The sequence below is a fragment of the Meriones unguiculatus genome, chromosome 18 (genome assembly GCF_030254825.1).
Source record: "Meriones unguiculatus strain TT.TT164.6M chromosome 18, Bangor_MerUng_6.1, whole genome shotgun sequence".
NCBI lineage: Eukaryota > Metazoa > Chordata > Mammalia > Rodentia > Muridae > Meriones > Meriones unguiculatus.
Window position 1 is genome coordinate 66543967 of NC_083365.1, and position 15657 is coordinate 66559623.

Sequence of the window (15657 nt, forward strand, 5' to 3'; positions counted from 1 at the left end):
CTGTAACTCCAATTCCAAGTGTTCCTGAGCCGCCTTCTGGCCTCCATATATGTGGTGCACAAACATACATATGCAAAGTACCCATAATACATAAAAATTAAACTTTTTTAATTTAAAAAATAATACATTCCTTGACTGTTTTTTTACCCAATTAATCTTTATCATGATTTTTCAATTTTGGAAATCTATAAACAGTAAGTAGTATAAAATTCAAACTCTAAAGTGTCACCTCCGCTCAGATGTAACCTGTGGTAGTTCAGTAACCAATTGGTTTCCCAAAGTGAGGGGAACAAGGACTATTTCTAACAGGAACTCAATGACTGGCTCTTTGGTCTCCCCACCCCCGAAAGGGAGGAGCAGTCCTGTTAGGCCACAGAGGAGGGCTTTGCAGCCAGTCCTGAAGATACCTGATAAAACAGGATCAGATGAATGGGGAGGAGGTCCCCCCCATCAGTGGACTTGGAAAGGGGCACGGTGGAGATGAGGGAGGGAGGGAGGAAGGGAGGGACTGGGAGGGAATGAGGGATCGGGACACGGCTGGGATACAGAGTTAATAAAATGTAACTGATAAGAAAAAAATTAAATTAAAAAAAAAGCTGTAAAGATTAAGCAGCAAACAATAAATAATATATAATAAAAAAAAAAACCAAGTTTTCAGGATAACTAATTTAGATTCTATATCGAAGCAGAAAAGCATCTTTGTTTTCCTATTCCCCCTTACTTTATCTTCTTCTTTTTGTTTGTTTCTTTTGTTTTGTTTTGTTTTGTTTTGTTTTTCAAGACATGGTTTCTTTGTGTAGCCTTAGCTGTCCTGAACTCAATTTGTAGACCAGGCTGGCCTGAACTTACAGCAATCTGCCTGCCTCTGCCTCCCTGAGTCATGGGCCACCATGGCCTACGATCTGCTACTTTACCTTACATTGAGGATGTTGCCATCTAGGGTGAAGGCTTTTCATTGAAACACATGTTTTCATAAGGTATTTTGCTTTACTTAGGCTCACAGCCTGCACACTGTTGTAAGTGTGGGATAAAACCAAAGTACTTGCTCTTTAACAAGCCCTAGTATAATAAACACTCAGGCTTTACTTATTTTTATTATATTGGAGATTTTTTTCTTAGCTAAACTGTATACACAAAAGCACAATTCAAATATTTTAACACATTTTGGATACACTGTGTAATGATTCACATAGGTTGAAAGTAAATTATGGATAATGAAAAATATATACCATTCAAATTGTCATAAGCAAGCCTAATTAGTATCAGAGAAAGAAGCCTTACAGACTGTAAAAGACAGAGAGGTAATATAAATGACAATCCACCATCAATACAGTAATCTCTTAATTACATGCCTGGTGTGTCTGTGTGCATGTAAGTGCAGCTGAACATGGAGGAAGAAGTTACAGATGACTGTAAGGCATCCAACATGGCTACTGAGAACTGGACTTGATTGCAAGAGCAGTATGTTCTTAATCATTTGAATCATAAGACAGCAATCTTAAATGTACATATACAGAAAAACAAAAAAAAAGCAATGTTGGAGAGTTCCCATTTCCCAAATTTAAAAATTTCTATGAAGCTATAGAACTCAAGATGATGTGATGTTCTCATAACAACAGACACAGAAGTAGGAAAGGACAGAGTTCAGAAGCCAACTATTGCAATTGCTGTTACAAGAGCAAAGAACATCCAGATACAAATAAATTGTCCTTTTAATAGATGTTACCAGGATAAGTGGATATCCATGAACAAAAAGATTAAAATTGGATCCCTACCTGGCATCATATAAAAAAATAACTCAATTCCTAACAATTATGGACCAGGCTATTTTTCTTTTTTGTTTTTTAAGGTATGACAAACTGAAATCCAAAGGTTAAAACTTTTCTGTTTTAAAAGATACCACCAAAACCATGAAAAGATAACCCAGAGAACAAAGAATGGAAGATGTTTATAAATCACATCAGTGGCTTGCATCCATAATATAAAAAAGAATTCTTTCTATTTAACAAAGAAAAAAATGTCAAAATAAGCAAGATATGAGAAGGCATTTTTAAAGTTACAGGATGGTTTGAAATAAAATAAAATAGACTAGGGCTAGCCAAATGCATCAGCAAGGAAAGGCATTTTGCCACAAAGCCTGATTCCTAAGTTCAATCACTGGGGCCTAGATGGTTAAAGTAGATATTTAGTTTCTAACCTTTATATATGTGTGCCCCACCTCAAAAGAATTAAATAAATGTAATTTAAAAAAAGAAAAAGTGGGGCCCTGGAAAGTGTGAGCTTTGCAAAGATGGTGGCTCCAGAGGTGCGGGTGTCAGATGTCAAGTTCAGTAACACTTCTGAAAAAACTCTAGGAGCAGGTAATGGCTGTAACTGCACAAGTAAGCATTGACAAAGTTCAAGCTGGAAAGTATTCTATAGGGCAGGGGCTGAGCCATCTCATCCTGGAAGAAGCCTCAAGAGGATCTCTGCAGGGACATCCTGCAGTTTTCAGGCTGGTGGAGATTTACGTGCTTTTAGAAAAACTTCATCTCTTGGACCAAAACCTGAAGCATAGAACTGACAAACTGGTCAAGATTACAGTCTTGGTTGAGAGTGACCCACTTGACTGTAAGCTCTATTCTAGCAACGTGATAAGCAAGTTCAGCTCTGAGGATGAGGAGGAAGATGAAGCAGAAGAAGGCCAGTGAGAGGCTTCAAGCAATAAATCTATAAAACGAACATCTAAAAACAACATCCTATCATGCTCAGTTCCAGTACATTATGATGAAACAGAAGCTAAGGAGAAGCAAAGCATCTGGAACCAGCCAGAGACATGCACTGAGCAGCTTTGCCATTTGAGAACTACTTAAGGAGCAGTTCTCAATGCCCCATGGAGGGCAGAGGAAATCCATGATGTTGGCACCCTCATATCACTTGCCAGAGTCAGGAGGATCACAGGAGAAAGAATGGTGAGAGCAAGCGTTATGAACTCACAGCTTTATACCCTCACACACTTCAGCAACCATCAGTGCTATGACAGAAGGAATCACTCATTTGATAAGAATCCTACTAAAAAGAGGAAGAAGATACCTAAGAATGGTAGGAAAAAGAAAGGTTTCAGAGGCGCTGGTGACATGATTATGCACTTTTCGTCATCCTGGATTTCTTTTTTGGTTGTTGCTGTGTTTTGTTTTGCCATTTTTTTGTTTGGTTGGTTGGTTTTGGGGTTTTTTGAGGCAGGGTTTCTCTGTGTAGACACAGCTTTGAACCCAGAGAGATCCATCTGCCTCTGCCTCTGCTTCCAGAGTGCTGGGATCAAAGGTCTGTGATACTACCCAGCCCTATCATCCTGGGATACTTCTAACATCACTGTATATAGGTGTTTTCCTTGGGTTGTATTTGCCTTAGAGATGTGGAAAGCTCTTTATCAAATAAAATTAATTTTGCTCATGAATATTAAAAAGAAAAGTATTGCTAAGTATCAAGAAAACCATTATACTGAAAGGTAATGAATAAATTGTTGAAGTAGTAACAATTTTTAACTGATATTCACCAAAGTAGTTGCAAAAATACATAATGTAACTACAGTGAGATATCACTGATATGAGAACAGTGGGTAGAAACAGGCTAGGCAGTTAAATGTAAAACAAACAAACAAAAATCCAAAGTCCCAGAACTCATGTGAGGTAGCTCACAACTGTCTGTAACTACAGTTCCAAGGAATCTGACACCCTCTTCCAGCCTCCACAGGCATATATATATGCATTTGGCATACATGCTCATACACATACACACACAGATAGACAGATATGAATACTCATATGTGTAAGTCAGTTTTTAAAAGAAAGACCTCTAAAGAAAAATGTCTAGATTCTTTCCTGGCTAGTACCCAGAACTATCCTTCAGCCTGTTGACAGCCTCATTCTTTCTAGAAACTCAGATGCTAAAACGGGTCCTGGCTTTCCCTCATCTAGTTCTCCTTCTGAAATGTTCCTTTTCTAGAAACCACACTGTGGACTTGACTAAAACTCTGAGACACCTCAACACCTGGAATAGTAATGAAACTGACCAATGCATCCTTCCTCCCTCCTCCACGCCATGATGTCTTTATTAATATCAAGGTACTGAGGCTCAAGGGTATTCCAATCCTGGGGACCCTTCCTGCTCTACAGGAACTCTGTCTACTTTTTCTTAAGCTTTCTATAACAAATACAATTTCTGTGGTCCACAAATTTCATCGTTTGGTTTCATAACAAAAAATTAAACAAAACTGGCCACTCTCTGGTTAGGCCCATGTAAGAACTGAGAAAGGCTCCATCACTCTCAAAGATACCCCAATATTCCCACACTACCACTGACACCTACAAAGAGTGTTATACTGAGCAAAACAACAAGGCATTCAAATAGCAAAAGTAACTGGAACTCTAATATTGCTGACAGGTATTGAATATAAATACTCCAAAGAAAATAAAACCAAGAGTTGTACAGAAGTGTGTGGTAATCTTCCTATCATTATTCACAATAAGCAAGAACCAGAACAACTCCTGTCCATCAAGTAGACATATAAACAAGTTGTAATATATACATAATGAGGGTCGCTTTGATTTGCATTTCTCTGATGACTGAGGACACTGAGCATTTCTTTAAGTGTTTCTCTGCCATTCGATACTCCTCTATTGACAATTCTCTGTTTAGCTCTGTACCTCATTTTTTCAATTGAATTACTTGATTTGTTGCTTTTTAACTTCTTGAATTCTTTATATATTCTGGATATTAGATATAGACTGTCAGATACAGATCCTTTCCCAGTCTGTAGGCTGTCACTTTGTTCTGATGACAGTGTTCTCTGCCTTACAGAAGTTTTTCAGTTTCATGAGATCCTATTTATTGATTGTTGATCTTAGAGCCTGTGCTATTGGTGTTCTGTTTAGGAAGTTGTCTCCTGTGTCAGTGAGTTCAAGACTCTTCCCCACTTTTGCTTCTAACAGAGTTAGTGTGTCTGGTTTAATGTTGAGGTCTTTGATCCACTTGCATCCACTTTAGTTTTGTGCAGGGTGATAAATATGGCTCTATTTGCATTTTTCTACATGTAGACATCCAGTTAGACCAGTACCATGTGTTGAAGATGCTATCTTTTTTTCCACTGTATGGTTTCTTCAACATAGTACTTGAATTCCTAGCTAGAACAATAAGACAACCAAAGGAGATCAAGGGGATACAAATCGGAAAGGAAGAATTCAAAGCATCACTATTTGCAGATGATATGATAGTATACATGAGGACCCCAAAAATTCAACCAGAGAACTCCTTCAGTTGATAAACACCTTCAGCAAAGTGGCTGGATACAAAATTAACTCAAAAAAATCAGTAGCCCTCCTGTATATGAAAGACAAAAGAGCTAAGAAAGAAACTAGGGGAATTACACCCTTCACAAATAACATAAAGTACGTTGGTGTGACTCTAACCAAGCAAGTGAAAGACCTGTTTGAAAAACACTTCAAAAGTCTCTGAAGAAATAAATTGAAGAAGATATCAGAAGATAGAAGGATCTCCCATGCTGAAGGATGGGTAGGATTAACATAGTGAAATGGCCATCTTGCCAAAAGCAATCTACAGATTCAATACAATTCCCATCAAAATATCAACACAATTCTTTATAGACCTTGAAAGAACAATTCTCAATTTCATATGGAAAAACAACAACAACAACAACAAACAGAATTGCCAAAATGATCCTATACAACAACATATCATCTGTAGGTATCTCCATCCCTGATCTCAAGCTGTTCTACAGAGCAACAGTAATAAAAACTGCATGGTACTGGCATAGAAAAAGACTGGTGGATCAATGGAATCGAATAGAAGACCCAGAAATAAACCCACACACCTACAGATACTTGATTTTTGACAAAGACATCCAAACCATACAATGGAATAAAGATAGGATCTTCAACAAATGGTAATTAATACCTTGTTTAACAAACTTTCATCAAGTATCTTCACAATATAAACAACCAACTTAAAAGGCCAATCTGTATGCTGAGTAAGATTCTATGTCTTGATTTTTCAACATTTTGAAGAAGAAATTCCTGAGTCACAACTGCAGCTACAAGATTTTTTAATATCCATTAAAATTGTACTGAACATTTGGCATTTCAATTAATTTGGCACTAATGGCATTTTGAAGAAAATTATCTGTAGAAAACAATGGAGTCCAAACTGCATGTTGGAATGTTCAGTGTCATCCATCTATTCTCTGGATCCTATAGCCTAGCTGTGAAAGCCAAAAACATTTATAGATATTGCCAAATGTCCTGAGAATGGAGGGATCCAAGGGCAGAGTGGCTGTCAATTCTGCCGCACTTCTAAGTATAAGAGTAGTTCTGTTGAGACGCTCAAAACCTCTTGCTAAAGACTGCACTTGTAAAACTAGATTGATTTCTTATTCAGCTTAAGGAATGAAGGAAAGAAGCCAGGGAAGGAGGAAGAAAAGGGAAAGGAAAGGATGGAGGAAGGGAGGGAAGAAGGGAGTGAGGGAGGAAAGGAGGTTGGTTCTATCCAGAAAGCTCTACTTCCTGAGTGAGGCAACAGTAAGTGCAGTTAACTCTATCCACTTTGGGACATGTACTAAATACTTGCTAATTACAGAATATCAATAAGGAACAAGGAAGGCACTATTCATCTCTCCCAACCTGAAAAATTGTGCATCCAAGTTGTCTTGTATATATTTAAAAAACATAAAACATGTATTCTTGGGTCACAAAAGACACTGTGAAAACTAGAGAAGCAGTGATCTAATCTTCTAATAAGCTTTCCCTAATAACCCACAATTATATCTATATACTTGCAATAATATAAGAAAAATAGCACTGCATTCTACTTCTCTCTAGTTGCTTATGGCCATAGCTTTTAAGTTCTAAATTTGTGGGCAGAGGATATAGCTGAGTGGTAGAGTACTTGTTTAGTATGTTTAAGCCTTGAGTTAATACCCAGCAAAAATTTAATAATAACAATAAGTAGTAACAGTAACAATAGCAGCAATAATAGCCCACAGCTTTGTGAGCTGGAGACAATAGCTCAGAGGAAGTATGCCTATAATAGCATGCACAAGGCTCATAGAATGGAAAATAAGCAAACAACATGTTGGCATTTTTGCAAATAAAAAGCTGTTAGAAGTTAGTCAAAGAACATTTTGCAGAAAAACAAATATGTGAGTCAGAAATATCCTATGTAACTACTGAAAAAAAAAAAAAACAAACTTGCTTTGTAACATAGATTAAAACCCTTCACTTCAAATTCTTTCATATAACAACAAAAAGAGTTGTTTCATATAACAACAAAAAGAGTCCTGGATAGCCAAGGGTACATAGAGACCTAACTCGGAAGAAAAAAAAAAGTTAAATCACTAGAAAGTAACAATCCTAAAATAGGCACCTAATGATAAAACTCCAAAATACTGGTAAAAAGAAACAGACCAATGTCTAAGTATACTTTAAGACATTGACACTACTTTCTCCCTATCTGGTAAAGAAAGAGGAACTCACTGGGGATACAACCTTATGCCTATAACCATATGATCTAATAATCCCCTATGTGAATATATCCCAAAGAACTGTATACATATTCAAATGACATTATTCATAACATCCTTTTGCAGAAAAGGACTAAAACTAGTATGTACTAATTAATGAGTGAATAAAGAAAAAATGCCATATATACATAATGAAATATTACTCAGGCATTAAAAAAAGGTATGAAGTTCACCTAACAAGCTAATAAATGGACAAACTATGAAAGCACTTTGGTGAGTGAAATGAGTCAGACAGACAAGGACAGATACTGCTTTTATTAGGTACCTAAAATAGGCAAATTCGTAAAAATGGAAAAGTGGAGGTTACTATGGACTGACAAGAAGGAAATTTAGGATTTTTCAGAAGCCTGGACATTATTCCATGTCCCACCCAATTCTATTGTGCAGTACATCACAAAGTCATAGCTGCAGCTTAGATATGCACTATCCCTTATATCTTCTGTTTGACTGTTTTGAATTTCTGTAGCCTAGACTGGCCCGGAATTTGAGACAGTCCTCCTGCTCAGCTTCCCAGCACTTGGCATAAGCCACCATACCCGGTGTTCCTCATATCCTCTCATATTGGAAACTTAGCTACCAGTTGACAAGGCTGTAGGAAGTGAATGGATTGTAAGTGTTCTTCCCTAATCAAAGGAATTGTCCCTTTACAGAGTCAAAACGATGGGAAGTAATGAAAAGTAGGAGGAAGGACCTATCTGAAGTAGGTAGAACCCTGGGGGCATTCCTTCAGGTTATATCTTGGCTTAACCCCAGCCTGTCTTCTCTATTGTTCTCGGCTTCCTACATAGCCTTTGGCATTATAGAGAAACATGAAGACATAAATGAAGGCAATAAATATGATAATCTCTAGAAACCAGAAAAAAAGTGAAAGTTAAAGAAACAACAAACAATAGAACATACTCAAGGAGTGTCAGTGTTAAGGCACAGGTGAAACAGACCCAGAATGTAACTAGAAAGGTGAGAAACAAGAGGGCTTTCTTTGAAGTAAGAGGTAACAGCTCTAAATACTACTTAGAGTCTCACAAAATGAGCCTTGATAAAACTGATGGAATTCCTAACTAGGAAAGTGATATCACTTGTGGCTCTAATGGGAGAGAAAGAATTACAAATTATCCTGAAGTCTGTCCAATGTCACCCTTCCTTCTATCTTTCCAGTGTAATAAAACTCTAAGTAGCACAGCTTTCACCAAGTCTGTGAAATAATAAAAATTCAGTGTGTGTTCTTTTAAAGATTTATTTATTTATTATGTATATACTCTTCTGCCTGCATGTACACCTGAATGTCAGAAGAGGGCACCAGATCTCATTATAGGTGGTTGTGAGCCACTATGTGGTTGCTGGGAATTGAACTCAGGACCTGTGGAAGAGCAAGTAGTGCTCTTAGCCACTGAGCCATCTCTCCAGCCCCTCAGTGTGTTTTTAGGAAACTCTTAAATTTGCAACTGTCAGAACTTGAGGGTACTTTGGTGGTCATTTCCTCTAATCTGTGCATTTGGTAACTAAAGAGGAAAAAGATTAAAGAAAAAGGACAAAAATTGAAGTTCCATTCCTAGAACAACTAACAGAATCCTCATTAAGCAGCTTATGTATGGTCATTTAATTCTGAAAGTTCTAACATATTAGATGATATTATTTCCACTTCATCTGCATGCAAATTGAGACCAAAATTTCCGAGAACAATGCCACAGATGAAGCAGTAGTGGATCAAGATACAAATCAAGTCTCATATTCTGGGCCCTTATACTGGCTTGGTTGCTTCTTTCGGTAGCCAAGATTATACTGAAACTCCATAGTCCCTGAACAGAAAATCCTTCTTCAGACTCTGTGTATTGGGATTACATGTATATTCCACCACATCAGACTAAATGAACGAATGAATGAGTGAATGAATGAATGAATGAATGGATGGATGGATGGATGGATGAATAAAAGTTTTTCCCAAAGAATCAAACCTACCACCTCAAGCACTGACCTATGTCCTCAGACCCAAATTTTATTATACTATGTCACCTCCCTGTACTACACTGCTTATTTTATAGCAACTATTCAGAATACAGTTTTAATTTTGACATTAGTATATGTTTAAACTACCTATCTGATATCTAGATATCATAAAATCTAGGACCAGATCTAGAACTTTTGCACAACTAGTAGACTTTTCACACAAAGTATAAATAAGAAAAGCATAAGTTGTCTCATAATAACTACAAGTAATAAAATTCAAGCATGGTAGTGATGCCATTAGTTGCAGATCAGGAGGCACAGGCAGAGTTCAAGATTGTATCTGAATTGCTTTTCTGTGCCCATGATAAAACACCCTGACCAAAGCAACTTACAGGAGAAAGAGCTTATTTTAGCTATAATTCTTGGCTATAATCCAATTCAGCAGGAACTTGAATCATCTAGTCATATTATATATACAGTCAAGAACTCTCTGTCTCTCTCTGTCTCTCTCTCTCTCTCTCACTTGCTCCCTTCCCACCTTCTCCATCCACTCGCCCCTTTTTGTTCAATCCAGGGCCTAGCTCATGAAATAATGCCATTGGCATTCAAGATGAATCTTTCCACCTCAATTAACCCAATTAAGAAATTCCACCACAAATGTGGCCACAAATCAACCTACTCTAGACAAAACTATCTTCTCAGAGGATTCTGGATTTTACTAATGTGACAGTTAAAAGTAACCATTACAGATAACTACCAATTCAAGGCCAGTCTGATATACAGTAAGTTCTGTCCAGGTGAGTCACAACTACACAGCAAGACTCAAAAGAAAATGAAATAAACAAAAGAATTATACAATAATAAAAATAAGTGGCATTGGCGGGGCACAGAGATGCATGCCTGTAATACCAGCACTCTGGGAGACAGAGGCAGGCAGATCACTGAATTGGAAGGCACCCTGGTCTACAAAGCGAGTTGAGGACAGCCAAGACTATACAGAGAAACCCTGTCTCGAAAAACAAAACAAACAAACAAACAAAAAGTGTCATTGGAACCAGAGAGTGGTTCAGTAATTAAGAACAGTTGTGCTTACAGAGGATCTGGGCCCAGTTCCCAGTACTCACATGGTGGCTTAACAACCATCTCCTAACTCTAGTTACAGGGAATCCAATGAGTATTTCTGAACTCACAGGCAACAGGCATGCTTTTGAAAAATATACATACATAACAAAATACTCAGACACATAAAGTAAAAGTTAAAAATCTAAAAACAATTTTAAGTGACATATAAAAATACATGATAGCATGGTAGTATTATTACTCAGTGGCAGAGAGCTTACTTAGCATGAACGAGACCCAGTTACATTATGTTAATATTTTTGTTTCAATCTTAGGTGTGGGCTATGGGGCGGATTCAGCTTGCCCACAGTCACTATGATTGTCTCATGTTCTGAGGGGGTGGTGGTGGTGGTGATTTATGCCAGCTGCAGATAGCTTAATTCTGGGAACTCTGGAGAGGGTAATAAATAGGAGAGCCTCGAGAGGGCCTGTGGCAATGACAGCTGCTGCTCCTGGTTTGCTGGATTGCTGGATATTCTGATGACAAAGATTGGATTTACCTCAAGGAGCCCCTAACCAGCAGGAAGTAATCTAAAGAGGTCTATGCCCCCATTTCCCTCTAACCTTCTTTTTCTCCTAACTAGCTTTGGGGAGTTCAAAAGGATTAGGGTGGACTAAGGGTTAGAAGGGTGCTAGATACAAGAACCCAATAAAGTAACACCAAAAAGTACACCTACAATGCTGTGTTTAACTTCGGCCAGGGATTTATTTCCTTTGGAATCTTTGGGTTGAACAAACATTTAATCATCCTACCTTTCAAAAGAAGATGTCACTGCTGACAAGGCACAGACGGGCAACACTACAATGGGCAAGTATGTGAGAGATGAAAGATGGGAGAGAAATAGAAGCCCAACGGTGTGTGCATGATGAAGAGAGGTGGAACTGGAGACTCAAAGGTGGTGAGAAACAGTCTGATATGAGTAACCTATACTGTCACCTGAGGCCATGGTGATGTCCTGGCCCATGCTGCCACAGAAGGTCCATGGCCCTGAAGCAGCAGGGATCTATGTTGATGTCCATGTTACTACCAGAGGCTATGTAAATGTGCCTGGTCTCTGCTGCCATGTGGATGCCCAAGGTCTGAGCAAAACTGGCACTGCCCCTCAAGGGCTGCAGCTCCTGGGAGAATTGCTTCACCTTGCCTGGGCTGCACTATAGAGCTGGCCCTGGTGACATGGTTTCAGGTAAGCTGACCAGAGGGCATGAGCTCTGGAGCGATGGCCCTGCCCCTTCATGCCTATGGCAGAAGCAAGAGTTTGTCCCAGCAGCAAGAAAGATGGAGAGCATCTCTCCTGCCCTTGCTGGCAGCAGCAGGCAGGAGAGCTGGCCCTGCCCCTTGCCTGGACAAAGCGGGAGAGCTGGCCCTCGTGGTCTGAGTGCAAGAAAGCTGGCAGGCAGACCGACTTAGCTATCACCCGAGGCCTCTGAGTTGACCCACTCCAACATGTTTACCATCTATGAAATGCTGGGGCCTGTGACAGGGCCAGTCCTACAGAACCAAAGTTGCAGGATCTCCACGACATAGGGCAACAACAGAATATCCAAGCGGAGTCCTGGTGAGAATCTACTATTAAAATCTTTGCAGAAGACAGGCCTCCAACCAGACCAACAATTCACTGCAATGAACATTTCCAAGTAAAGCTGTTTGGGCAAAAGAGTATACTGTGTGACAAACAGTGACACTTCCAGGGAGAGATTTTTGTTGTGCTTTTTTTAGGGGTGGGAGATTGCAAGGTCAGAAGGCAGATATGAAGGGACAGGGAGATAAGTAGGATCAGGGTGCATGATGTGAAATTCAGAAAGAATCATTAAAAAAGTTTTAAAAAAAGTTAACAAATCCAAGATGTAAGCTAATGTACTAAAATTAAGTAGTTATTCAATGTAAAGTATCTATCTACTTCCAGATCTCTTTTTACATGAAAGTTTTTTTTAACTGCAAAAGCAGCAGCCAAAACTATCAGATCTGATGTTTATCATAAACCAAAAGGAAATGTTTGCACATCCAGAAAAAAAATGTCATAACACTATTACTAACTCTTCATATATAACAGCTGTTGCTTTCCTTTGCAGAAACTAAACAACTTAATATGTTAAAAAATTAGGGGGCTGGAAAGATGGCTCTACAGTTAAGAGCAATGGCTGCTCCTCCAGAAGACCTGCATTCCCAGCACCCACATAGCATTTCATAACCATCAAGTCCAAGAGGATACAATATTCTCTTCTGGCCTCCAAGGGCAACAGGTATGCATATGGTACACTGGCATACACATGGGCAAACCCACTCACACATATAAAATAAAACAAAAATAATTTTTAAACTATAAATGGTCTTCAAAAGACTAATAAAAAAACAAAGTCAGAAAAAATATCAAAAATAATATTTAAGAGGAAGGTATTTAACTATAACAAATTCCCAATAAGGAGGAAAAAGAGTTACAAGGTAAAAATTGTGTGTCTGTGTCTGTATATACATTGTGTGTGTGATGTTAGGACAAAAATTTTATAAGTAATATATGTTTATACAATGCAAATAAATATACAGAACAAATTCTAGCATTGTTTCAACATTTGTAAGTGAGACATATCAGGAGCAGCTGATCTTACCCAAGTGGGCACTTTTCATTTATAGGGGTATTAGCTAGAAAAAAAAAAGGTTGAATTACATTTATTGGAAAGAAAAGCTAACTTTAGACTAGAGGGTCCTCTAAAGAATGTTTTTGTTTTCTGTAGGTGATACAAGAATTCTTTGCATTCAGGTGAAATCTTTGCTTTGTTATTTTCATTTAAACAACTGAAGCTGTTGGGGCTGGAAGGACTGGAGAGAACGGCTTCTACTGACAAAAAGTAAGTCCTTCCCTTATACTTCCCCCTGGGCTGCTAATCCTATCCTGGTATACCACTGCCCCAAGAAGTATAAAAATGGAGTAAGTGCAGAGCCACTGCTGAAGCAGCATTAACAGGCTTACTTCACCATGTCCAGAGCAGAGAAATAACAAGAAAGAAGTTCTAGGAAAGTTGTACCCATACCTTTATTATGACCTTCATTATATCAATTTCCCTCAGGAAAAGACATAAAAATAGGTTCACAGGATGACTACCAGATGGTAAACAGCAGACTTTGACAACAATAAACATCTTACTTGTGATTCAAGTTTTTTGGGAAGCCAGGTGTGGTGGTGTGCACCTGTAATCTCAAAATTCGGAAGACCAAGAAAGAACTCAGGATATACAATTAGACCCTGTCTAAAACAGGAAAAAATGCATAGCACACACATATGAAAAGCAAAGAGTAGTGGTTGATGTCACAAATCATTGTTTGGCTATCAAAGAAAACTGAGTTTTCTCAGTGAATAGAGTGCTGGTGAGCCTACCACAAGCTGCCTGCAATATGGATTTCTGAGACTTAAAGAGAATAAACAAAGATTTTGAAAAACTCAGGATCATAACTGTCAAATCTGCAACTTGTTTTTGCTACACAGAGGTGGCAAATTATATAACTGGAAAGCTACTCACATAGGTTAAAATGTACAAAACCTACACAAAGGAGTACTGCACACTCTCTGTTTGGATGTCTTGGGTCCAGCTACCCAAAGGTATATTACATATCAACAGGCAATTTCTCATAAACACTATTCCATGAAATTATAGTTTTCTGTTGATCTGAGATAATAGCAAGGAATGTCTTTAAGCACTGAAGAACTTAATGTCTTTATTGAACTGGTGGGTAAGTGTGTGTGAGTCTAAAATAAACACACACATAAAATGCATGCCTTTCTAAATAAAAGAATTAGTACAATAATTACTACACTGAGAAATAGCATATTACTGTCAACTAATTACAATTTATTCATTTAAGAGAAAAATTATGCAAGATGTTAAACACACAGCAAATTCTTCTCAAATTTTTGAAACAAATACAGACCTATAACTTAAAATTTACATTAACTAAAATTTACATTAACCTAAAATAAGATTAAATTTATACCTCCAAAAAATTTTAATGAGCCCATAACGGGGGGGGGGGGAACCTCATTTTTTAAATCAATTGTCTAATACATAGTTATATTAATCAGAAATTTTTATGAAGGAAAATTCTCTTTACTTTTTATTTCTGCTTGGAAACCTATCCTTCATCTATTAGTAGATAGAATACAAAAGAAAAGCACATCGAGCTGCTGGGCTAAGTAGTTTCCTCATAAATAATGAAATTCTCACTACTTTTACAACTTGTTTTCAAATGTGAAACAGAATTTAGGATTTTTTCAAGATAAATTAGTGATCCTGCTACCTAAGCAATATACAGAAAAATTTAAGTTTAAAAAAGCTAGTAAGCAGGACTGGAAAGGTAGTGCAGTGGATAAAGGCACTTGCTCACAGCATAGCCATCTGGGTTTGATCTCTAAAACCCTGGAAAGTGGCAGAAAGAGAAAACAAGCTCCACAAAGCTGTTCTCTGACCTCCACAGTCATACTACGCAGCACATGTGCCCTCCAGCCATGCACATCATACATGAAAACAATGATAAGGAAAATAAGGGCTTCTTAAAGGAATTGGTAAATGAACATTAATGCTCTAAATCGCGGATTTCAAACAATAGAGACACACAGTGAGACATCAAGAAACAGAGGCTATGTCATAGCAGACTTGGATATGAACATGGACTACATATTAAATAGTATCATATATAATGCTAAAGCTGGGAGTATGATGGTGATATTGTATAAATTTAAAAGGCTCTCACAATGCTAATTACTTATAGGTGTGTCTACTTTCAGGGAGTTCAGGAAGAAAAGAGAAAAAGAAGGTAAATGTACAAATATTAACAGAAGTTCAGCCTGGTAGAGGGAGGTGTATATTCAATACAATACATTCCCTACAGATTTTAAATTTTTAAAATAAAAAAAGGTGTGTATATCCTTGTATATAGTACTAAGACAAGTATAAGAGCTTAAGAGCCCATAGCAGAAATAATCCAAACACAAACCAAGAAAAAACAGAATAACTAAACAGAGATAGGAAAA

At 37.8% G+C, this 15657-nt stretch overlaps 1 protein-coding gene and 1 pseudogene across 3 annotated transcripts in view; one reads left to right on the forward strand and one right to left on the reverse strand.

Annotated features, from left to right (window-relative positions):
• Positions 1 to 15657, reverse strand: part of Ptpn4 (protein tyrosine phosphatase non-receptor type 4) — a 144846-nt gene that overhangs the window by 100316 nt on the left and 28873 nt on the right. The window lies entirely within an intron of this gene.
• LOC110546418 (neuroguidin-like) lies at positions 2291 to 4541 on the forward strand (annotated as a pseudogene).